We start from the raw sequence: 25,571 nt of genomic DNA on the forward strand, positions 1-25,571 counted from the left end.
AACTCTTTCACTCTTACACAGAGCTGTACGCTGACCTGAAGAAGAGCTCTGCGTAAGCTTGAAAGCCTGTCTCTCTCGCCAACAGAAGTTGGTCCAATAAAAGATATTACCTCACCCACCTTGTCTCTCTATTGTAAATCCAGTAAATCACAGAACTTCAAGGCAACTATAGACAGCAGTGAACATTAGGCAAAGGTATATAAGACATTATGGGCCAAATTTTCAAACATCGTATACGTGCTTTAAGTTGCACCTACAAAATAGGCACATGCAAAATGAACTGTGAGTGAACCATTTGCATGTAACTATAACTTTTGCACATGTGTGTGTTCCATGTACTTTTGTTTGCTGCAAGTGTGTGCATATCGTTTGCAGGTGCGGTGTATGAAATATATGTTTGAAAATGTGGCAATATTTCTGAGGTGCATTTTGGAAGCAATGTCCTCGAGTTTAATTGTCTCAGGCTTTATTTTAAAAATGTTGCAATATTGTACAATTATGGCCCTCAGCACTGTAATAACACTACTGTAAGAAACAGTTTTGCATCATCACCATAGAATACCGCAGCATAATTTTATAAAAAGTTTCTAATTACTATTATTTATATAGCAACATAAGCATACATAGGCTAGCACGGTACAGTAAGTGACTTGCTCAGCAATTAACAGATTCTTGTCCCTAAGAACTTGTAGCCTAATGGTAAAAGTACACTGAAGAGCTGAACACAAACAGAGCAGAATATGGTCATTCAAGAAAAAAAGGCTTCACAGAATATATGGTTTTAGAAAATTTTTGAAATGGAGATGGAGAAGGCATTTTGCATATGGTTACCAAGTAGATTCATGAGACTTGTATAATGCCCTCCACACTGCTTTGAAAATGTACCCCAGAGTGTCCCATGACTACTTGCAGAGATAAACAGAAATGCATTACCAATACAGACATAAGATGAAAAGCTACAGTGAGATCACAGAGAATAGTGTTATGTCATGAGTTCCAATCTAAATATTGGCAAAAAGAAAAGGAGTACTTGTGGCACCTTAGAGACTAACCAATTTATTTGAGCATGAGCTTTCGTGAGCTACAGCTCACTTCATCGGATGCATACTGTGGAAACTGCAGAAGACATTATATACACAGAGACCATGAAACAATACCTCCTCCCACCCCACTCTCCTGCTGGTAATAGCTTATCTAAAGTGATCATCAAGTGATCATCAAAATCTAAATATTGGTTCTTTTTCTTCTAGAATTCTCAGAAAAGTTGCCTCTGTTGATATCTTGCCAGTCACTTAGTACCTGATTCAGGAACACACTTAACTATGTGGTTAAAGTTCAGCATGTGCTTCTGCGCTTTCCTGAATAGGGATGTTCTCCTGAACTGGGGCCTCTAAGATTATTTAGCCAATTAATGCACTGCCACTACAACATTTGGGGGCCATGCGGGTGCCCAAAGCGGTGCCACTGGTCTGGAGGTATCTATTGTCACCAAATTTGAAATAATTGTGCATGAGGATAAAGTCACAGAGCTCAGCAACCAGTTGTGCTGTGGCATCATCAGGGATACTGTTCCTGACAGCTTGTATTCCATCTGTGTGTGGGATGTTTGTGTAAAGAGCCTCTACATCCATGGTGGCTAGGATGGTGTTTTCTGGAAGATCATTGTAGTTTTTTGCATTGTAGTTTTTTCAGGAAATCAGTAGTGTCACGGAGATAGCTGTGAGTGCTGGTGGCATAGGGTCTGAGTAGAGAGTCCACATATCTGGAGAGTCCTTCAGTGTCTTGGGATTCCTTTTGCCTACTGTGTTTCATGCTGGTTATACATCAGAATACAAAACCTGGGTGAAATTCCTGGGTGGAATTTTTCAGATAAAATTTATGTCAAATTCATCAAATTGTTTCAGTTGGAAAAAAAATTAAAAAGTCAAAATGTTTCATTTTGACATTTTCTAAATGAAGCATTTTGACTTTTCAATTAAAAATGACTTTTCATTTTGAATTTTACTTTAATTATATTTAAAACAATTAAGACAAAAACTCTGAAAAACAAAATAAAACCCAAAACTTTTGTTCAACCAAAATTATTTTTCCCCTAATATTTCAGGTTAGCCACCAAACCAAAAGATCAGTTATTCACACAGCTCTATTCCTGACACAATTTAAACTGCCATTAAATATAGGTTTTGTGCTAAATTCCTAGCATTTTTTTTAACATCTCTTGTGTACCTCAGTGGATAGCTCCGTAAAGCCGTGGAGAAGAGGAGCTACACTGCCGAGGAATCAGAGGGAGAAACGGTTGCTCCTGTTTCAGAGGAACAGCCGTGTTAGTCTGTATTCGCAAAAAGAAAAGGAGTACTTGTGGCACCTTAGAGACTAACCAATTTATTTGAGCATGAGCTTTCGTGAGCCACAGCTCACTTCATCAGATGTGTACCGTGGAAACTAGCACTCAAAGAGTGAGAGGCTCTAGCGGGCATTGGTAATTTCTTTGTTCATATTTTATTCCTATTTAGAAATGACTGAAAGTAAGTTCAGCAAGAGCAGCCCTCAATGTTTAGCAGTGACAATATAACCTGTCAGCTAGAGGGAACTTCTGTGAAGGAGGCTGTGTCATCACTCACTTCCCAAACATTTTGTAGCCTCATAGATCTCTGGACATTTGATACAGCCAGGAGAGCTGCAGGGTGTTTTCTCCTACATTACACCAGCAGATCTGCCTATTGCTTTCCCCTTCAGGGCCAGCATGAAGCATTCCTCTCATCCTCAAACATACCAACTTGCTGCATTGCAAGTGTGACAGTCACCATCTTGGCAAATACCAGGGATTGAATTTATGATCCCCAGAGATAAAAGCATGATCCTTTACAGCTTGTCCTAACAGCCACTATCTCAAGATGAGAGCAATCACAGGCTTAGATCCTCTGTGGATTGGGCACAGCAGGAGATATACCACACACACACACACACACACTGATCAGTAGGTTACACATGCAAACCGTGTAACAAAGGAGTTAAATGTAAAACGTGTATTTTGGTGATTCAGACCATAATTTACATAGTTTTTAAATACAAATGTGTTTTAAAATAATCTTTGCACTGTGTGAATTGCATGTAACTATAGCATCTTCCCACATAGATCAGAAGCAGGCTTTTGAACCCCTTCACCTTCAGATCTCTAACTTAACCACTCTCTGTTTAGCTACCAGAACAGGGGCTGCAGGATGCTATTAAACTGGGGGGCACAGATTTCCCTTCCCTGACTCCCTCTTCCTTTCTCAGGTGCCCCTCCCCTATCAGCAGCCTGACCCCCCAGGCCCCATCCTCCCAGCCCATGAGCATCACATCCATCCCCTCCAAATTTGAGCAAGTGGTTTTGTGACCTGGACCACGGGGTTGCAGCACCACTCAGGTTTGGCCCAGCCAAAAAGTGGTCGGGCCATGGACTGGATGGTCCCCCAAACCCCACCCCGCATCTCTGCAGCCTATGCAGAATAACAGTTAGCCTCTGCATAGACCACTCACTAAAGGAAGACTTGACATACATTTTCATAGTGGTTTACACAGCTGTTTATTAATCAGCTGTATAATACTGGTAATCAAGAACCCTGAATTCTATCCCTGAGTCTGGGAGAGAAGAGCGGGTTATAGTGGTTAGAGACAGGATAACACAAACTAAATTAGTCAGTCATTCTAAAAGGTAGTGTGATGCAATAAATAATGTTCGTGATAGTAAATGTTAGAGACCTATGGTCTGGACCTGCAGTGACCTTGCATAAGTCCTCTGCTAATTTATTTTAAAAATGGGGCAGAACAGGGAGATGAGACTGTTTAGCAGCTCTTCCCTACTTGTCTTCTTGATTGGCATTCACATCTGTAGTTTTTAATAATGGTAGTGAATTTCAAAGGACTTCAAACAGCACTTAGGTGAGATGTGAACTCCTGATGTCCCCTCCCAAATCTGGGAACTTTCTCCTAAACTACAGGGATATGCAGTTGGGGAAGGAGGTAGACTGTGTGTGTCTCACTCTGATTTTTCATCCAACTAAAATTTGGTGGGTTCACCTTGGCGCACACATTCTCAATTGTGGCAAAAAAGTTATATAACACTGTAAACAAACACTACCCAGGTATAACAGATGATATTTCAGGAATCTGCATGAGGAGCAGCAGTGAGGCAAAAGGACAGTCTCAGAGTGTCTTAGATTTCTTGCAAAAAGGATACTAAGAGAAGTGAGACAGTCCAGTGGATGGTGGGAGAAGGGGGAAATCATTAGAATGGGTGATTTTTGAATTATTAGTCTTTCTTTGCCAATTCATTTTTCATCAAACCACCAATGAAAAATCTAAACAGTACTCAAAGTTTATAATCTATGTTTTGTTTTTTGTAATTTCAGTTAGATTTTTACAAGATAAGGTTTAAATCTCCTGTTAAAACTGAACTTTGTAATGCCAACTTAACTATTACACAGCTGCCATTGCACCCTAACAACACACACATAAGCAGATAGTAAAAGCACAAAATGTGGACAGTCCTATGTCCTAACAAAGGGAAGGAAAGTGCAGACAGAAAACTATAACAAAAGCCCAAGCTTTTGAAACAACTGTTGCAAATAGACTAATAATATAAAACCCCACAAATTGCAATCCAACTTCCCCTGCAAACACTCCTCTGAACAGAGTCCCCTGGTGCAAAGACTAATTCCCAGTACACACTATATGTGTAAGCTAAAGCACCTGAGTACTCAGTTACTAAAAACTCAGTCTGAAATGCACAAATGCTGACCAGTTTATAGATGGAAGAACCCATCATCATGGACAAGGAACTCCAATGATGGGATGAGGGACAGAGTATCTAAAGATCTCTCAGGAATTACCACCTATCAATTTCAGGGGTGGAGATTACACACACTCACAGTTTGTGTCCTCCTGGCAAGGAGTGGGAGCCCAGGTGCTTCTGAGCAGGGCATGATCAGGCAGTCTCCTCTTAGTCTTTGGCCTGCCAGTACCTAGGTTCTTCTTAAGTGATGTACATGATTTCAGGTGCCTTGTGTCAGTAGCAGGGGCAGGAACTTGCAGAGGATAAACTGAGCACTCTGGTTGTGTTCTCCCTTCCTCTCCTCCCTGTTTGACTCCCCCAAATTCTTAGCTGCCAAGTTTTGTGCTGCTCCATGTAATTCACTAATCTGCACATTTGAAAGTAACTTTGATATAACCACAAAAATCAGTTTTGAAAACGTGTGGACTTAGTACAGGTAAAACGGGTTGGATTTACAATGCATTTTCCTCACAGGGCTCCCCCTAAACAGTGAGGGTAGGTGGGACCTTATTCCTTGCCTTTCTCAGAAGGCATAGGGTGTGGGGCTTGGGGGGGAACTAGAGATGACCAGGGACTTCTGAGGATAGGGTGGATGAGGGGTGGTTTCTGGGTGTGAGGAAACCCACCAGAAGCGAGAGTTTCTGCAGGGTTTCCTCTTAGCAGCCCCCCTGTCCCTACATCCCATTCCCTCTCTATTCCTTGCTCCCCTGACAGTGGGGCCGGCTTCTCCCTTAGCTCCTGTCCCATTTACTTCCCCAGCAGCCCTTGTCCTCACAGCAGCCTCTTCCCCCAGTAGCCCTTGTCCCTTCTCCTTTCCTTTCTCCCCCCAGCAGCCTGCCCCCCCACTCCGTAGAGCGCTCACACCACCCACAGCCCCTCCTTCCATCCCATTGTTCCACCTGGTTGGCAATCAGCAGGGTGACTAGAAGTGGGGAAGGCAAACCGCTGCTTGTCCGCTGGGTAGGCTGCACTGCACCCCCTGCTGGTGTTCAGGATAAACTACGGTCCAAACCCTCCTGCTTAACTGTTCAGCACTGCTTGTAGGAATGCATGAGGCAATGGCAGCTCTGCGAATTTCCCCTAAGCCCAACTCTTATTCACCCTCCCCTTGGGGAAACTTCCCTAGCTTTTATTTGTTCTGGAGACCTTTCTGAACCTCCCATTTCCAACCGTCAGAATAACTGGAATTTCATCACTCTAGCCACTGGAGCCAAAACCAGCAGACCAGTCACAAAGCTTTGGGGCAATTTTGCCCTGGAGTCATTGGAGATCAGAACCTGCATCCATAAAAACTTGGATGGAAAATCAATTTGGTTGCAGTGACAGTATGTACATGGATTAATTCTGTTTATCACCAAAACATGCTGTAAATATAGCAAGAGAAGACTGGAAAATGAGTAATCTAATGCTACGTTAGAAAGTCACATAAACCAAGGTCTCTTACCAGGCCCTCTACTTATTCTGTTAAAATAAAGAATTTTATCCGCTTAGCTGATTACTGCACAGTGATTTATCTGTTCACATTTTTTCATCTCTTGCTTTGTAAAAAAACTCCAACGGGCTCTTGTCAAACAATTTTCCATGAACAGGAAGAACTGTAGTATGGAACTTCCAAATATCTGAAGGGACAAAGCATTTATCCTCTATAGTCATTGTGCTGCTATAAGAAAAAGAGAGAAGCCTGAATTGGATGAGTATAAGGAACAAGAGAGGGAGACAAAAGTTTTACCAGCGAAGTGCTAGTGTAGACATTGCTAGTGTAGAAATTAATGGAGCAAAGGAAAAAGACTGCTATGAATGATACAATGGAAATAGGAAGTTTAACAGAATTAAAGAAAACGAAGGCTTTTCTATTCCCCCTATCTGCTCAAGGAATGAAAGAGCAAAAGAACGCCTAGAAGGAAATTTTAAGCTTTTGGATCACCAGGACAGGCGCTACAAGCAAAACAAGCCTGAAGCCATCAGCTGTTACACTGAGAAAGAAAATGAAATCATAGACTGAGAATCGAGAAACTTAAGTATAAATAAAGGAGAGGAGATGGAACTAGAGCTAAATAAACCAAAAAAAATTCATACTAAAATAATTATTTACCACTACATCAAAGACAACAGAAGCATACTACAATAAATAAAATAAGATGATGCATTTTAATATACAAATAAAAAAAGAGCATTAACACAATGATGTGGAGATTCAAAAATGTATAAATTATTCAGTGTTACATTTTTGCCTCTTACTTTCTATAGTATAAAGCAGTGTGTTCTTGTCACAGAATTTTGTAGTAGAAAACTCTTATTAACTCTCATGGAACAAAAACCTATTAAACATACATGCAAATTCGGAATAAGTAGTGTATGTTTTGCATATAGTACTTATGAGATACAGTGTCATACATAAACTAATATGAAAGTGGCCTCTTTCATATAAGTATTTTATTTTAAAAATGTGTGGTATTATATAGACTAGAGGAGAGTAAAATATATGCCACTTGCAAACTACCATATTGTTTATGTATAAACAAAAGCTTCATTTAAAAAGGAATAAAAATTGGCTCAGAGGGATATCACCCTTACACAAATCCTAAAAAGCATGGAAATACAAAGTTATGGGACGCCTTTTATACCCTAACTTTCATACAGCATCTTTCCACTGATGGAGACTGACTCCACATCTTCACAAGGAACTTCCTTCTGCCTTCAGCTAATAAGAAAACACTACAGAGAACACATTAATCTCCCTCACAGAATAATTCTAAACCTTAATTACAACCTCAGCAATTTATATGCACAGGTTAAGTGTGCCCTGCATTAAGTTTTATGGAGGGATATGTTATGACCTTATAACAGGAAAAATGTGGGGGAGGATCATATTATAAACTTTGCTTGATAACAGCATAATTTATTTAAATATACTTTTGAGGAATGTTGGCAATGAGCTTTAACTATGTGGAAACTGTGAAAGGTAACGAGCTAGTCATTTGTTAGCAAAAGAGTGAAAATTCGGTCAGACAGCAAACATTACTTAACTTTTTTTTTTTTAAATTAATGCTACCCCCATACATTAAGTAACAGAATTAGCTGAAAATTCATCTTTAATCCCCAGATTATGTGTAGTAAATTTAGGAAGACAGACTATATTTTTCATACAAAACAAAGAGGTTGAATCCCTGCATTAAGTAAAAAACTGGACTTAAATTTATACAGATGTACTATTATACATTTATACTAGGGAGTCAAATACTTTGTTGCTTCTGTAGACTAAGAGCACTGCACCAGCAGCTCTTTGCATTCCTCCATTCCATCCACAACCTCCCTATATGTCACCTTCTCATTCCCTTCTATTTTAAGGACTCCCTCCAAACTTCCCGCTGCCAGGGGTTGTGTGTGCCCACTATTCCCTTCTCCTCCCGTATGAGGGTCACCCATTTCCCACCAATGCCAGCAGCTCTGTATATGCCCACATTCCCACTTCCCCCATGCCCTCCATTCTTTCCTTACCTCCACAGCAAAGGCTCTGCATGCTCCCCACCCCCATACTAGGTTTCTCTAGTCCCCCCGCCCTGAGGTTCTGTGTGCCTCCCATCATTCGCTTCCTCCATACCTGTGTCCCCCATTCCCCTTCCCCCATGCCAGGATCTGTGCACACCCCCATTCCCCTTCCCCCATCATTATTATTTGTCTAGGAGACAAGTCATTCAGGGTGTCAACATGTTAAACTCTATTGGGAGGATGAGCAGGGACATTGTTAGGCTGGAAGGCATTGATCGGCATGTGGCAATTCTCCAAAAGGAGCTGTCATAAATATAAAGGGAAGGGTAAACCCCTTTGAAATCCCTCCTGGCCAGGGGAAAGCTCCTTTCACCTGTAAAGGGTTAAGAAGCTAAAGGTAACCTCGCTGGCACCTGACCAAAATGACCAATGAGGAGACAAGATACTTTCAAAAGCTGGGAGGAGGGAGAGAAACAAAGGGTCTGTGTCTGTCTGTATGCTGCTTCTTGCCAGGGACAGAACAGGAATGGAGTCTTAGAACTTTTAGTAAGTAATCTAGCTAGGTATGTGTTAGATTATGATTTCTTTAAATGGCTGAGAAAAGCATTGTGCTGAATAGAATAACTATTTCTGTCTGTGTATCTTTTTTGTAACTTAAGGTTTTGCCTAGAGGGGTTCTCTATGTTTTTGAATCTAATTACCCTGTAAGATATCTACCATCCTGATTTTACAGGGGGGATTTCTTTATTTCTATTTACTTCTATTTTTTATTAAAAGTCTTCTTGTAAAAACTGAATGCTTTTTCATTGTTCTCAGATCAAAGGGTTTGGGTCTGTGGTCACCTATGCAAATTGGTGAGGCTTTTTATCCAACATTTCCCAGGAGAGGGGGGGTGCAAGTGTTGGGAGGATTGTTCATTGTTCTTAAGATCCAAGGGTCTGGGTCTGTAGTCACCTAGGCAAATTGGTGAGGCTTTTTACCAAACCTTGTCCAGGAAGTGGGGTGCAAGGTTTTGGGAAGTATTTTGGGGGGAAGGACGCGTCCAAACAGCTCTTCCCCAGTAACCAGTATTAGTTTGGTGGTGGTAGCGGCCATTCCAAGGATAACGGGTGTAATATTTTGTACCTTGGGGAAGTTTTGACCTAAGCTGGTAAAGATAAGCTTAGGAGGTTTTTCATGCAGGTCCCCACATCTGTACCCTAGAGTTCAGAGTGGGGGAGGAACCTTGACAGGAGCTACACCCACATCACATCTCATTTGAAAGCTTATTTTATGTACATTTAGATGAGGTATGATGTGGAGCTTTCAAGCGGTGCTGTAAGCCTGCAGGTGAGGTGAAACAATGGAACCCAGAATGAGAAAGTGTCATTTTTTGCAGTTCCAGAAACACTACCACATGACTAGGACTACAGTTTAAGCTAATTTTCACACCCATAATGTGATATTTATTCATAAAAGCTATCAAACAACAATGTATTTTAAAAACATGATTGGTTTTGCATAGGCAAGTATTTTCTTTTCAGAAATGAACCTGTTTAGCACATGGCAAAAATGGCAAATATCAATATTTTGCAAAATATTACATGAAGCATTTTCACATTATATATTCTGAATTGTCAAAGTATCTCACAAGTGACTATAATAGTTTTCTATATTTTTAGTTGAGATTTGCTGACCCGATCAGTCTCATGCTGCAGGTTGTGCACCAGAAGCAGGAGAATATGTGCCCATAATTTGTACTGTATAGTGGATAGATATAAATTAATGTGAATTCCTAATATAATGCTTCTCCATTTGCAATCTTTTGTACATACAATGCAGCATCTAGTCCAGTAGTGGGCAACCTGCAACCCACAGGCCACACATGGCCCATCAGGGTAATCCACTGGTGGGCCACCAGACAGTTTGTTTACATTTGCATGGCCACCTGCAGCTCCCAGTGGCCACGGTTCGCCATTCCCTCATAAAATAGAAACATCTGAGAGAACAATCGATCTTAGGAAGGCAGCACATCAAAGAGGAGATGATGACATGGTGTGCAGAATATCTGCAGAAGACTTGATTGCTAAGGATGTAGTAGATCACTCAACATGCCTTTCTTCCTATGTGAGTAAAACAAATCTTAAAGCAAAACGGCCTACCTACACTGCAGCAATATGGGAACTGTATGACATTGCATTTGATCAGCTGATTGAAGAGATAGACCATGATCTTGTATACAACAAGAAGACTCTTCTCCTGTCTATGCTGCTACAAAGATATAAAGCCCTACTTCCCACAGCTGTAGAAACTGCAAGCTATTCCAGTAGCAAATTACAGGCAAGATTAGAAAAACACTATGGTTCTGCAATTTCATTCCATGCACAGCATGGACAAGGCAAATCTACCATTGTTCTATGAAACAACAACATTAGCTGATGCTATTCAATCTGCTAATAATGTGAAGCAGGAACTTGCGTCATCCAAATGTTTTGTGGATGTTGTTCTGGCGAAGGAGCCTGATGAACAACTTGCCAATGAACAAGTGTTTTTTTATAATGCCCACTTCAGTTCTTTGGTCTGAAATAGCCAAAATGTAAACCTCAGAATATTATCCAAAGCCAAGTGATTGTTTACAGACGTCAGCTACTTTTGTGCCCCAAGTGGTGCAGGAGTTTGTCCTTTGGTTAATAGACAAAAAGCCATATAATTCAGCCTGCAGTGAGCATCATCCTTCAGAAGATGTTCAAAGAAGGTGCCTGTCAATTGTGAAGTGCATAGTATGTAACACCACAATTATAAACACAACTCCATATAAGCCTTGCTGCACAGCTACACCATGAATTCTCAATGTAATTGAAAGATTACACTTTCATGGATTCTGCATGAATTATGATGAGCTGAGGCGGTTCATCATTAGTGCTGCAAAAATTAAAATAGATAGACTCCAGGGAGGTATGTTCATTCCAAATGGAATTGTGCCATGCATGCTGGTGGAAATCTCATCCATGAAGAAGATGATAATACAGACATCAGGACAGAGACTACTGTTCATTCAATGGCAAGATGCTATATCAAGAAAAGTCTGCAGACAGTCCAGCATCACAAGAAATATCACTGAAGCACTGGAAGAAAAGTCACTTACTCTCCCCAGGCAATCAGTGTCTCTTATGCAGTAGGCAGCATCTGAAAAACCTAGATCACATCCAGAACTGATTCATCATCAACAAGTATTTGAGAAAATCAACTCGTAATCTACAATTTCTGCAGCAAGGAAGTTGGTGGCAATGCTGTATGATCAGAGAGAAAAAGAATAGGCCCAGAGACCTGAATTCCTTGTGCCTCAATCTAGCCATCAAAAAGGACAAGTCACCGGCCAAACTCCCACCATATGAGAACAGTTTTGAAGAGCAGATCAGAAGAGCATCTTGGCATACAAAGGTTTGGATGGCTTCACACATAGATAGACCAAACTATTGGATCACCATGCAACAAGGATGGAAAAAAGTGGACAATGAACTACTTCTTATATTCTTCAAGGATCCAATGGCACCTGAGCTTCTACTGGACCTTATTTGTGCTTGTACCAGTAGGGGATGCTGCACAGTCAACTGTGTCTGTAGTGAGAACAATCTTCCCTGCACAGAACCGTGTGCATGCCAGGACAACGAAGACTATGTTAAACCAAGCACTCTTGACAGAGATCATACCGATGAACAAGCTGATGATAATGATGTTGACTAGAAGTGTCACCAACGCTATTACATTTCAACGATACATATCCACATTTATTATTACATTTTGTTTTACCCTTTAGATTGTTGTTGTGATCCTTTGAGGTCACAAAAAAAATCCAATTTTATGTCTTGAAATAATACATGGAGTCATTAAACTAACAGAAATGAATGCAGATCTTTCAAAGTGGTCATGTTAATGTGTTGATGGTGTCATTGTTTATTACCCTTTATATGGGAACAGCACCACAGGACAGTTCCACATAATACCTCAATCTTAAAATAGACATATGAGCTTTCAAATAATATATCATGTGCATGTGTGGAGGGAGGGTACATTAAGTCAATCAGATTGGTGGTGTCTGCCGCTCATCTATCCTATCAGCCAGTGGTTTGATCGATACACAATTGTAGAGGTGATTGAAGCTGTTAGTTGTGCTACACAGAGGGTAGGGGCTACATGGGTCCCCATTTCTCCCCCTTTTAGTTTTTCAATATTCCCCCAAATAATGGGGTTCTCGCCATTAATGCCTAGATTACCACCTGCAATTTTGGAATTGATTTAATGCGTCATTCAGAAGTTATTGCATTACATACAGACAGACAAACACAGAAATGCCATCAAGCTGAGTGTGAAGTCTTTGCAAGCTTGGCCAAATATACACTACAGAGATATTAAAATCTACCATGTACAATTCATGTGATCTTTCCATATGGGAAAGTATATGAAGTGAGGGGTGCAAAGTATTTATTTTCTGTTATTGTCATTGAACCTTCATTAGAAACATTTATAATAAGTTTTAGCTGTTTCCAACTTCTTCCTGTTAGTGCTGAGGGGGTTGGGACAGGAGAGTTAAGAATATTTTATGTGCCACTAGTCAATCTAAAATCCTCCATTAAGAAATGAAGTGCAGATCAGTACTTTAGGTTTTAAAAAGATGGATCACTTCTTGTCAATAATTTGCCAATGGTGACACATTCTGCAAACAGGAAAAATGTCTATCTAAGCCAGGGGTAGGCAACCTCTGGCACGCATGCCAAAGGCGGCATGTGAGCTGATTTTCAGTGGCACTCACACTGCCCGGGTCCTGGCCACCTGTCCGGGGGGCTCTGCATTTTAAATGAAGCTTCTTAAACATTTTAAAAACCTTATTTACTTTACATACAACAATAGTTTAGTTATATATTATAGACTTATAGAAAGAGATCTTCTAAAAACATTAAAATGTATTACTGGCACATGAAACCTTAAATTAGAGTGAATAAATGAAGACTCAGCACACCACTTCTGAAAGGTTGCTGACCCCTGATCTAAGCAAGACAGAGTTGCACAGGAGACCTGAGACATTCCTAAACCTCTGGATAGCCCATGTTGACCCTTTTGGCTGAGAAGAAAGTAAAATGTCTGATTCCATATACAGTGGTGGTTAGAAGTACAGTAACACACACATTTGCATGCTTTTCTACCTTTAGCATGAAGTTAGAGTTTCTTGTTCTGTATGTTTACAACTCAAGGCATAATAGCTAAGACATGTCCTTTTCTTATCAATCATAATCTACCTTCTCTCACATCTCCCCCTCCATCCAACTTCTTGAACTGTTAAAACCAAGATATTCCTTACAGTATTAATTTAAAACCTGGAGAGCAATAATTTCCTTACCTTTCTTAAGCTAAGTATTGTTGTTATATACTCCTATTAGAGTCTCTTCTGGAACTGGGAGCTTTCTTTAATAACAGATATCAGAAAGCAAGGTGCATTGCCAGTGATGTTCTTCCCAACTGTTGAGGGAAAAAGAGAAAGAGAGAGCTTTTACTTCAATCTTTACTGGAATACCCTTAGAATATTTTACATCTTCCCATATGAAGCAGGTGCTTTATGAACAGAATACTTCCTATCTGTCACATCTCTTGGCTAGATCATTTCAAAACCACTTAGAAAAATATTACACATGGGAGATTTGGATGAACTTCTTACTTTCATATGAGGCAGAATTTCATACAAAATAGTCTCTGTTCTCCCCTCACTGACTGGCAAAACAGCAATACTTTCTTACTTTTCCTTCAAAAGAGCCAAATCCTGCAGTTGTAAATCAGTTCTCATTTAAGAAAAACATTTCACTGGTTTCAATGGGAGTTTTGTCAGAGTAATGATGGCAGTTGTTGGCCACAAATTTCTCAAGAAAAAAAAAGTTTAAAATTAGATTATTTTTCATCATAGCTTTAACAAAAGCAAACTGCTTTCTTCAAAACACAAGTTGGTCAAAAATGTATGTTATTTGCTTTAAAAAGTTCCAGAAAGATAATGTTTTTATTTTTTTTATTTTGTTGTAATATTTCAAGGCGAAACGCAAATACGAGAGGAGGCCCCTGGTAAGTGGATTTGATTTTGGGAATCGCTGAAGCAAGTCACTGGGGGCAAGAGGACTGCAGAAGGCAGGCTTGTGTCTGTATGATGCACGTACCACCACATGCCTAGTCTGAGCGGCGGAACAGGCTGTTGATTGACTCCCTCACTTCACGGGAATCTGGCTTAGAAATCTCCATGAAACTCTCACGGAGATACTGGGCAATCCACTGCTGCAGGTTCTTTGGCAGAGCTGCTTTGTTTCTTGCCCCATTAATGGTAACTTTCCCGTGCCACTCTGCCATCACCGGGGGCGGGGAGACCATTGCTGCACACAGACGAGCTGCATAAGGGCCAGGGCAGAAGCCGCAATCTTGGAGAAGACTCTCCCTTGATTCCCTGTCCACCCTCAGCAGCGAGATATCTTCTATAATGAACACAGCCTGTGGAAAACGTGGGGACAGGAATGATTATCCGGCCCCCCCTACAGTGCTGGCTCTCCCCAAGAGCCACGTGCCCAGTGTACAGCAGGGACCAGGAACACTGCCCCTGTGGCTACTCACCATTTGTGGGGTCTTGTGGGTCATGTGTGCTTGCCTGGGGTCAGCCAGTTAGTGACAGGTATGAGTACTGGCTGTGTGTCAAAGCACTGAATCAGTCTTGTCTATGCTGCAAACAATACTGCTTCTGTAAAATGTTGCATTTAAACTGCATAGAGATGGCCTTGGGAGCCCAGCCTCCCTCTTCGTTATTGGCAGCTGAACAACTGCATAGAATTAGAAAGCAGCCACAAAGAACTGTTTTTCTGTTTGTCGTTATGATTCACTCTGCCGCTGAAAAATAGGAATTGAAGGAGAGGTGGGACAGCGAGAAGAGGGACCGAAAGGAGAATGCGGCGTGCCAGAATGAAGCCACGGAGCGGCTCTTAAATGTTATGGAGCGCCAAGCGGACACGCTCCAGGTGATTCTAGCACTGCAAACGTGCCCGTACTCCCCTGAAGCCGCTGTCGCAAAACTCTTTCCCATGTGCCTCCAGACACCGCCAACACACTCTGATCTGGCTCCAGTTTGTACCCACTGCATTCCACTCCTGCCCCGCCACAGTCCAGTCCTGCGGACTCCCAGTATCCACTGCACTCAACACCCATCCTTCTGCAGTTTGGCCCTGCTGAAGTACAGCACCTGCTGCACTGTACTCCAAAGAAGATTGGATATGATCCCTGGACATACACAAATCTTTAACCGTCCCAGGGTTCCCACCTCCTCTTGGGACCTTCCCTTCCCCCATCCCCCTCACTGCTGATGTGTTTGTTTGTTTGTCTCTCGTTTTAATAAAAGAATTGTGTTGGTTTGAAAGCAATCTTTATTCTATTAATTGAAAGCAAACAGAGCCCTGCAAAGCAACAGACAATTATCTTAAACCTTCATATTGCATAGTCTGCACCAATTACAATTACCTCCTAGCATTACAAGCACTGCACTCCCAAGCATAGCAACAAATATTAGTGGCTTTCAGCTTCAGATTGATGCCTCAAAGCATCCCACTGGCCATTCTCGTGGACCCGTGCTGTGCCCCTCTAATAGCCTTGGTCACTGGCTGTTCAAACTCAACCTCCAGGCACTGAACCTCAGTGGTCCAGCCCTGAGTGAAGCTTTCACCCTTCCCTTCACAAATATTATGGGGCATACAGCATGTACCTGTAAGAATAGGAATATTGTCATCAGCCAGGTCCAGCATCCCATATAGGCAGTGCCAGCAGGCCTTTAAACGGCCAAAAGCACACTCCACAGTCATTCTGCACTTGCTCAGCCTGTTATTGAATCGCTCCTTGCTGCTGCCAAGTTGCCCCGTGTATGGCTTCATAAACCACAGCATTAAGGGGTAGATGGGGTCTCCCAAGATCACAATGGGCATTTCGACTTCCCCTACGGTGATCTTCTGGTCTGGGAAGAAAGTCCCTGCTTGCAGCTTCCTGAACAGGCCTGTGTTCGGAAAGATGCGTGCGTCATGCACCTTTCCGGACCAGCCTGCGTTAATGTCTGTGAAAAGCCCACGGTGATAGTGGAGTTGCTCTTTTAGATCACAAAGATCAGTTCTGTGCTTTTAGAGCTAAAAGCTGTGAATTCTAGTCACAGTGCTGTCTGTTAGTTGATTTCTGTAAACCATATGTGAGACCATAAGTCATAACAAGCATGCAACCTCTTTAGCACTCCTTGTTCTGGCAGTGCTAAATGGCAAGCATGGGAAGTCAAACCCATATCTCCCTCAGTGGGACTGCTCCCTAGTTCATTTAAACACATTTCCCCCCCTTACTTCAGTTATTATACTTGTCCTGGCAGAGCAGATGTCAAGGGTTCAATGCATGGGCAAAAAGAACCTGCTGTAACTGACAGACTACAGTTCAATTACCTTGGCTGCATCCCTCTGGGAATAGTTAGCCTATTGGTAGCTGTTACTATATAGTGTCATGTTTCCTTTTACCCCCTTAAGGTTCTGAGGCGTGTATACAATGGTGTGACTTTTCACTGAGCTTGTGCCTAACAAAACATAAAAACCAGAAGGAAAAGCCAAAGGAACAGAACCCTGAAGCATAGCACAAACCTGCTCTGTCACAGCTGTGAGGAAGAGAAACACTTAGATTAATCACTGTATACCAGCACTGGGAACGCACCCAGAAATGCGATGGAACAAAAGCTCTTCCCACATCTAGTAGCTTTCAGCTTCCTCCCCAGATGAGAAGTGTTCTGCTGCCACTGTTGCTCCCACAGATTTCTGGGAAGGAAGAGGTCCTTGGAAATTTCTTTCAGGATACCATCCTAAATTCTCTCTTTCCAAAGCAGCCGTGAGATTCAATACAGCATTACAACGTACAGTTCCAACAGAAAAATTAAGCAGATGCATATTCTATATACACTTAGGAGCAATTATCACGGCCCACTTAATAATTAACACCCGGAAGGAAGCAACTGGGAAGGCACACAGAATACACAAGAAAACTAATTGGAATGAAATTCAGGAAAGGAAAAACTGTGTGAATTTATCATGTTTGTATTGGGGTGGGAGAAGTGGAGAAAGACTCTATATAGTGGACCTTTTTACAGTTCAAACAAACTAAACATACAGATACGCTTCTTTGCATCCTGCCTCCAGAACTACACTAGTACAAAGCTTTGCAGCAAAAGAAGCCTGTTATAAAAGTAGCTCCCTAAAAATAGCCCTCTTGGTACTAGAGTTACAAGCAGGTAAATTGATCTAGTGCTCTATTTTCAACTTCTCAAGGACAATTGTTCTTGTACATACTCCACAGGGTTGTCACTCAGATATGCAACATGAGACAGGGAGGTAGGTAAACACAGCAAACCAGCAAACATTTATAGTTTGCAAAATACTTCACATTTTATTAATAGATGTGCAATAGAAAGGTAAAACCTGATTACTTTTTAGGGTAAACAACTGACACATTCTGTTTTCCTGGGAAAATATTTCAGTGTTCTTCTTTGCAGAATGCTGGAGCTAGGGAAAAAACCTCAGGACAAGTGAAAGTGACTTGCATCCTGATAATGCATGCTACCAACATTATTCATAAAACACTTTCTCTCCATGGAGAGGATGGCATTGACTCAGAGTAAGATGTATATGCTTCCCTCAAACATAGATAATACTGATGACCCCTGGAGAAAGCATTAGGATGTTGATTGTGGCTCAGATGGAAAGGATAGAGTGATTGTGTCTCATAGTTTTTTAATATGAACAAGGGGAAGGTCTCACTCTGAACCATTTATAGATTCATAGATACTAAGGTCAGAAGGGACCATTATGATCATCTAGTTCGATCTCCTACACAACGCAGGCCACAGAATCTCACCCACCCACTCCTGCGAAAAACCTCTCACCTATGTCTGAGCTATTGAAGTCCTCAAATCGTGGTTTAAAGACTTCAAGGAGCAGAGAATCCTCCAGCAAGTGACCAGTGCCCCGTGCTACAGAGGAAGGCGAAAAACCTCCAGGGCCTCTTCCAATCTGCCAGGGAGGAAAATTCCTTCCCAACCCCTAATATGGCGATCAGCTAAACCCTGAGCATATGAGCAAGATTCACCAGCCAGATACACAGGAAAGCATTTTCTGTAGTAACTCAGATCCCACCCCACCTAACATCCCATCACAGGTCATTGGGCCTATTTACCACAAATATTTAAAGATCAATTAATTTCCATATAAACAGACTCATTCCTCGCAGAATTATTATTATTAGGAATGAATTTTGACATCTACAGATCAAAAGTGCTAAAAGTATATAGGTTAATTCTCTGGCAATCTGCCCTTTAATTGAGAAGAACTGGATTTTAAGTTTCACAGAGGAGTCGTACTGGGTTAGGAGTAGTAGTATATTGGCTTCTAGAAATTTTCTTGCAGATAGCAAGCTGAGAGCAGCCTTGAGCTGGAGTCATACAGCTAGCTTTTCTGTTTGTTTAATTGAACAATATAATATATTCAGCTCTCTCAGGTGCTCCAATCTTTTGATTTTCCACTCTCCCCTTAGGTTCCAAAACACATACTTTATGGAGATATTACATAGAGAGAATCCTGCACTTAGGATGGAATAATTCCATGCACTGCTATAGACTAGGGACCGAATGGCTAGGCAGCAGTTCTGCAGAAAAGGACCTAGGGGTTACAGTGGACAAGAAGCTGGATATGAGTCAACAGCATGCCCTTGTTGCCAAGAAGGCTAATGGCATTTTGGGATGTATAAGTAGGGGCATTGCCAGCAGATCAAGGGACATGATCGTTCCCCTTTATTCGACATTGGTGAGGCTTCATCTGGAGTACTGTGTCCAGTTTTGGACCCCACACTACAAGAAGGATGTGGAAAAATTGGAAAGAGTCCAGCGGAGGGCAACAAAAATTATTAGGGGCTGGAGCACATGACTTATGAGGAAAGGCTGAGGGAACTGGGATTGTTTAGTTTGCAGAAGAGAAGAATGAGGGGGAATTTGATAGCTGCTTTCAACTACCTGAAAGGGGGTTCCAAAGAAGACGGATCTAGACAGTTCTCAGTGGTACCAGATGATAGAACAAGGAGTAATGGTCTAAAGTTGCAGTGTGGGAGGGTTAGGTTGGATGTTAGGAAAAACTTTTTCACTAGGAGGGTGGTGAAGCACTGGAATGGGTTACCTAACCCTGGTCTACACTAGGACTTTAGGTCGAATTTAGCAGCATTAAGTCGATGTAAACCTGCACCCGTCCACACGATGAAGCCCTTTATTTCGACTTAAAGGGCTCTTAAAATCGATTTCCTTACTCCACCCCTGACAAGTGGATTAGCGCTTAAATCGGCCTTGCTGGCTCGAATTTGGGGTACTGTGGACACAATTCGACGGTATTGGCCTCCGGGAGATATCCCAGAGTGCTCCATTGTGACTGCTCTGGACAGCACTCTCAACTCAGATGCACGATTGTTTGCCGTTGCTCTGACGCAGGGAGGGGCGACTGAGGACACGGCTTACAGGGTTGGCTTCAGGGAGCTAAAATCAACAAAGGGGGTGGCTTTACATCAAGGAGTATTTCAGGCAGGACTTCACGGAGGATTCCAATAAGAAATGGTGCACCTAAGTTATTGTTCTTATTGGAACAAGGAGGTTAGCCTGGCCTCTGATTGATACATGGCTAGATTTACCTCGCTGCACCTTCTCTGTGAGTGACTGCAGTGTGACCTAGAGGAATGAGTCCCCTAGACAGGGGAGGGGGGGAAGCAAATGAGTACAAAACAAGTCTGGTCTATTTCTTGTTTTGATCCACTCCATCTATCTTTTACATCTTTGGCTGGCAGCAGATGGTGCAGAAGGACTGCATGCCATCCACATCTCATGGCTGCTCGGCAGAAGATGGTACAGTACGACTGCTAGCAGTCCGTATCGCCTGCCTGCTCACCATAAGACGGTTCAATAGGACTAACTGCAGGACTAAAGAGAATGACCTGGTCAAGTCACTCCAAATTTAGTCCCTGCGCCCATGTCTGCCCAGGCTCTCCCAGCCGACATGGCCAGGAGCACCTCGGACACGACGAGGACGGCTACCAGTCGTATTGCACCGTCTGCTGCCAGAAGGCAATGGGTTGCTGCTACTGTGTAGCAATGCCGTACCACGTCTGCCAGCACCCAGGAGACATACGGTGACAGTTACCTGAGCGGGCTCCATGCTTGCCGTGGTATGGCGTCTGCACAGGTAATTCAGGAAAAAAGGCGCAAAACGATTGTCTGCCCTTGCTTTCACGGAGAGAGGGAGGGAGGGAAGGGGGGCCTGACGATATGTACCCAGAACCACCAGCGACAATGTTTTAGCCCCATCAGGCATTGGGATCTCAACCCAGAATTCCAATGGGCAGCGGAGACTGCGGGAACTGTGGGATAGCTACCCACAGTGCAACGCTCCGGAAGTCAACGCTAGCCTCGGTACTGTGGAAGCACTCCGCCGAGTTAATGCGCTTAATGCACTTAGAGCATTTTCTGTGGGGACACACACACTCGAATATATAAAACCGATTTCTAAAAAACCGACTTCTATAAATTCGACCTTATTCCGTAGTGTAGACATACCCCTAGAGAGGTGGTGGAATCTCCTTCCTTAGGGGTTTTCAAGGTCGGGCTTGACAAAGCCCTGGCTGGGATGATTTAGTTGGGAATTGGTCCTGCTTTGAGCAGGGGGTTGGACTAGATGACCTCCTGAGGTCCCTTCCAACCCTGATATTCTATTATTCTAGGATTCTCTCTGGCCAATGAAATATTATACTCTCTCTAAGCAATGCAGAAATAGTATTATCATGGGCAGAAATTTGGCTTCAAAAATCACACATGAAAATAACATTGTTCTAAATTTTGTTAGACAAGTTTACCACTTTCTCCGCTGTCTCTGTGTACACTAATTTACACTGTAACCAGTAACCTGGAAGAAAACACATCTATAGCTTCAACAGTAGCAAGCAGTTCCAACATTAATGGAGAATTTTGTGATATCACAGGTACAACCTTCTGAAGAAAATGTGGAAATTGGAATAAGAGACAGAACAACTATAATAGATATAACTACAATTTCTCTCCTTTTCTATAAGAAGACTCAAAATATGTAAAGGGTCTCCAATCCTTTTTTCCAATGGAACATAGAATCCCAGCTTTTAAGGACATCCATCTTTATCCATTGATGAACTTGTTGTAGTTTTTGAATATCTCTGTTGGGAATACTATTACAGTTTATTTGTTATAAAAGAGTCTAAAACCCTATAACATTCACCTCAGAAGGTGTGCATATTTTAATTTCATAATCTTGCTCTGCAACATGAGGAGAAAAGCCTTGCATTTCTGGAGATTAGAAACTGACACATTAATAATGGCATACTACAGCTTTTCAATGTTATTCTTTGTGCAGGGCAAGAAGAATAATTTTTTCTGTGTCTACTAAGAACTCTTGCTAAGTTTAGATTTTATTTAAAATACATTTCCATTGGATATGAAAACTGCAAGTAGCATATTACTCAGGCAAGAATCCCATGGGCTCACATTGTATGATTTAACCAACCAAGCCACCAGAGATTTATGTAATGCAGTGAGTAATATCACCAACACTGCTGTAATGAACACTTACAAGTGATGTAAGAAGGTGAGACAATCACTTCTTCATGTATTTTTAAAATTATTTTTCATAGAATCAATAAAAATTCTATAATCTTATTTTAAAAAATCCAAACAAAACCACAGAAACCGCTTCAGGATGAAAAGATACATTTATGTGGATTTTTTCTTTACACTGATGTATTTTCAGTTGTTTTTATGTATGTGTTTTATTCACAGTTGCCACTGTTGTTTAGTAACAGTTACAATTTAAAGACTGTGAAAGGTATACAGAAATGAATATCAAGAAGATATCAAGAAGGAAAGCCTAGTAGCCGTGAAAGAGTGTCCTTTTTTCAAACCATTCATCAGTTTGAAAATTCAAAACTGGTTTGTTGACGGTGAAATTCACCACAATGCTTCTGACAGGGGTTGGTTTGGGGAGGAAGCCAGTGTTAAAGGCCTAGCCATTTCAGTCAAAAGCAATGCTGGGTTTTGTAATTTTCCTTATTCATGGTGTTAAAAAAAAAAAAAAAGATATATCCTCTCTTGTTCTCCTGTGAGAACATAGACAAAATAGCACTAACTTTCACAGAAATATCCTGGTAAAAAGCCACAGGTTTTTGGAGCGTATTATTATATAGAATAGATTATATTAATATATACATGTATAATATAATAGATATAATTATATATAATATTATATATAATATTAATATAGACTATATATTTGTTGTATAGATATACAAATCTCAATATTTATATTATAAAATTAAAGTTTTTACTGATTTCAATAAAAACTTTTTGCTACTAATTTTAGTACCAATATCAGGTAATTCAGCATAACCTTCAAAAAACAAAAGTGTCTCATTGCTTATTCAGACAAGGAATCCCACAATTTAAATGCCCCAACAGAGAAGAAAAATTTCCTGAGAACTCTTCTAGTAAACTGTATTATTTACTCTAATTTTGTTTGATTTTGTATTTTTTTTATATTGTATTGTTTACTTCTGCTTTACTTACATACACAATTAGTTCAAAGAATTTTTCTAAAATTTATTTCTGTCATGATGTCATTACAGAGAGGGCTGATGAAAATGAAGATTATTATTCTATTTTTATAACTTCACCTTTGTATATATGCCAATATAAAGCTTTCGTGTTTATATATTCAATGTCCTTTCTGTGAAAATAATTTTTTTTTATGGTGTGAAGCCTCTTACACTTGACATAGCTTACGGCCTCAGAATGTCATAATTCAGCCCTGTCTTGACTTCAATAGAAGCAGGTCCTTACTGTGGGCCTGATCCTGCCAGTGGCAGAGCACCTTCAGCTCCCACTGAGTTCAGTGAAATCGGCCCTCTAAGAACACATAATTTTTCCATATGTATTAAGCATTGAAACTGCAGGTCAGCTTAACTGCAACTTTACTCCTTGCTCACTCTGTAAAGTATTAGGTACGTACAGTTAGTCAAAGACAAAGGGGGCCAAACTGACCTAGCTGTTCAATTGTCACTAGGCTACAATGGATGTATAGTCACTTATCTTAAAAAAAGTGAAGTAATCTACTTTTGTTCTTGAGCTTCCCTGTTATCAAAGGAGAGGTAATTTCACTTGCCCCATCCTGGTTCTGAGCATTTTCTTTACAGAATAGGGAAATGGAAATAGGCAAGAAAACAGTTTACAGATCATAATCAAGATGGTTTTATTTACCAGAAAAGCAAATGGTCTACTGGGCACAATAAAGTACATTTTCCCCAGCCATTAAAATACAGTGGGCTAGTTCTGCTCTCACTGTAAATCAGGAGTAACTTGACTGAAGTCAGTGGACTTACACAGATATAAAATCAGTGTTGATGAGAGCAGTATATGTATTTCTTTAACATATACCTAGAAAAAACAGGAGGCTTTTATCTAGTCTTATCTCAGAACCAGAGAATTCAAGCACTGCTTGTCAACTATGTAAACATATGCAGAAATAAAATTTTATTTTAGTGCTTCCTGACAAAATTACATTCATTACTTGCTTTCCCTGTAAAAACAAACTAATCTCATGCCAAGTTATCCCTAAGAATCTGAAGATTGATAACTAGCAATTAAAAGTGCAGCAAAAAATGGCAAAAATAAAGCTATATTTTAGTAAATATTCATAAATTAAAAATAAATGCATATATCCTGGGGATGGGAATGGTGCCCAAGGGCTTTATGATTTGTTATTTAATTTTGGTTTGTTATTTAAACAAAAGCAAATACTGTCCTTAGCTTCTCTGTTTTCTTTTAGTGAATGTCAGATTTCCAAGCTTTGAAAAGTATAATTCAATACCACAATTAGGGCCCTACCAAATTCATGGCCATGAAAAACGAGTCACAGATGTGAAATCTGGTCTCCCGCCATGAAATCTTGTCTTTTGTGTGCTTTGACCCTATACCATACATATTTCACAGGGGAAACTAGTGTTTTTCAACTTGGGGGTCCTGATCCAAAAGGGAGTTGCAGGGGGGTTGCAGTATTGCCACTCTTACTTCTGCCCTGCTTTCAGAGCTGGGTGGTCAGAAAGAGGAGGCAGTTGGTCAGGCGCCCAGCTCTGAAGGCGGCGCCCCGCCAGTAGTAGTGCAGAAGTAAGGGTGGCAATACCATACCATGCCACCGTTACTTCTGCGCTGCTGCTGCTGGCAGTGGCTCTGCCTTCAGAGCTGGGCTCCCAGCCAGCAGCCACTGCTCTCCAGCTGCCCAGCTCTGAAGGCAGCGCCGCTGCCAGCAGCAGCGCAAAAGTAAGGATAGCAGTACTGCAATCCTCCCTACAATAACCATGCGACCTCCCCACAACTCCATTATGGATCAAGACCCCTACAATTACAGCACTGTGAAATTTCAGATTTAAATAGCTAAAATCATGAAATTTACTATTTTTAAAATCCTATGACCAAATGGACGGTGAATTTGGTAGAGCCCTAGCCATAATGTTTATGTGCTTAGAAATGTAATAGCTCAAGATCGCAGGGATTATTTTCAGAAATGCTGATTATGGGAGTGGGGACCCTTCTTGGATCTCATGACTCCCATTCCCTCCTTTGAGTTCCTTCTCTTGCTTAACAATTTGAAACACACACACACACACACCCCTGAGCAGGATTTGAACCTACCGCTAGATCTCCTCTATCAACATCACTTGCTTTATGTAACCTGCAATGACCCAGGCCACTCTGGAATACATCCTCCTGCAGCAAGCCCCTATGCCAGACAGGGAGCAGGTGACAAGATATTCTTTTTTTTTAAACCACCTCTGCTTACCACATCAGGAGAAATCTGAGGAACTGTCCCAGACTGAAGTGTCAACAGAGGTTTTTTTTTGGAACAAATTAATAAATTAAACAGAAATAAAACACCAGAACCAGATGGTATTCAGCCAAGAGTTCTGAACGTACTCAGATATGAAATTGCAGAACTACTAACCGTGGTATGTAACCGATCATTTAAATCGGCCTCTGTACCAGACGTCTGGCAGAGAGCTAATGTGATGCCGATTTTAAAAAAAGTTTCCAGAGGTGATCCTGGAAAATACAGGATGATGAGCCTAACTTCAGTACAAGGCAAATTGGTTG

General features: G+C 41.2%; 1 protein-coding gene across 6 annotated transcripts in view; it reads right to left on the reverse strand.

Annotated features, from left to right (window-relative positions):
* CRACD (capping protein inhibiting regulator of actin dynamics) overlaps nucleotides 1-25,571 on the reverse strand; it is a 221,009-nt gene that overhangs the window by 122,518 nt on the left and 72,920 nt on the right. For all 6 annotated transcript variants that reach the window (XM_075127893.1, XM_048848211.2, XM_048848210.2 and 3 more), the window contains exon 2: nucleotides 13,680-13,798. The gene's annotated coding sequence lies outside the window, so the exon portion shown is untranslated. The remainder of the gene's footprint in view (nucleotides 1-13,679; nucleotides 13,799-25,571) is intronic.

Source organism: Caretta caretta, chromosome 4 (genome assembly GCF_965140235.1).
Source record: "Caretta caretta isolate rCarCar2 chromosome 4, rCarCar1.hap1, whole genome shotgun sequence".
NCBI classification, from domain to species: domain Eukaryota; kingdom Metazoa; phylum Chordata; order Testudines; family Cheloniidae; genus Caretta; species Caretta caretta.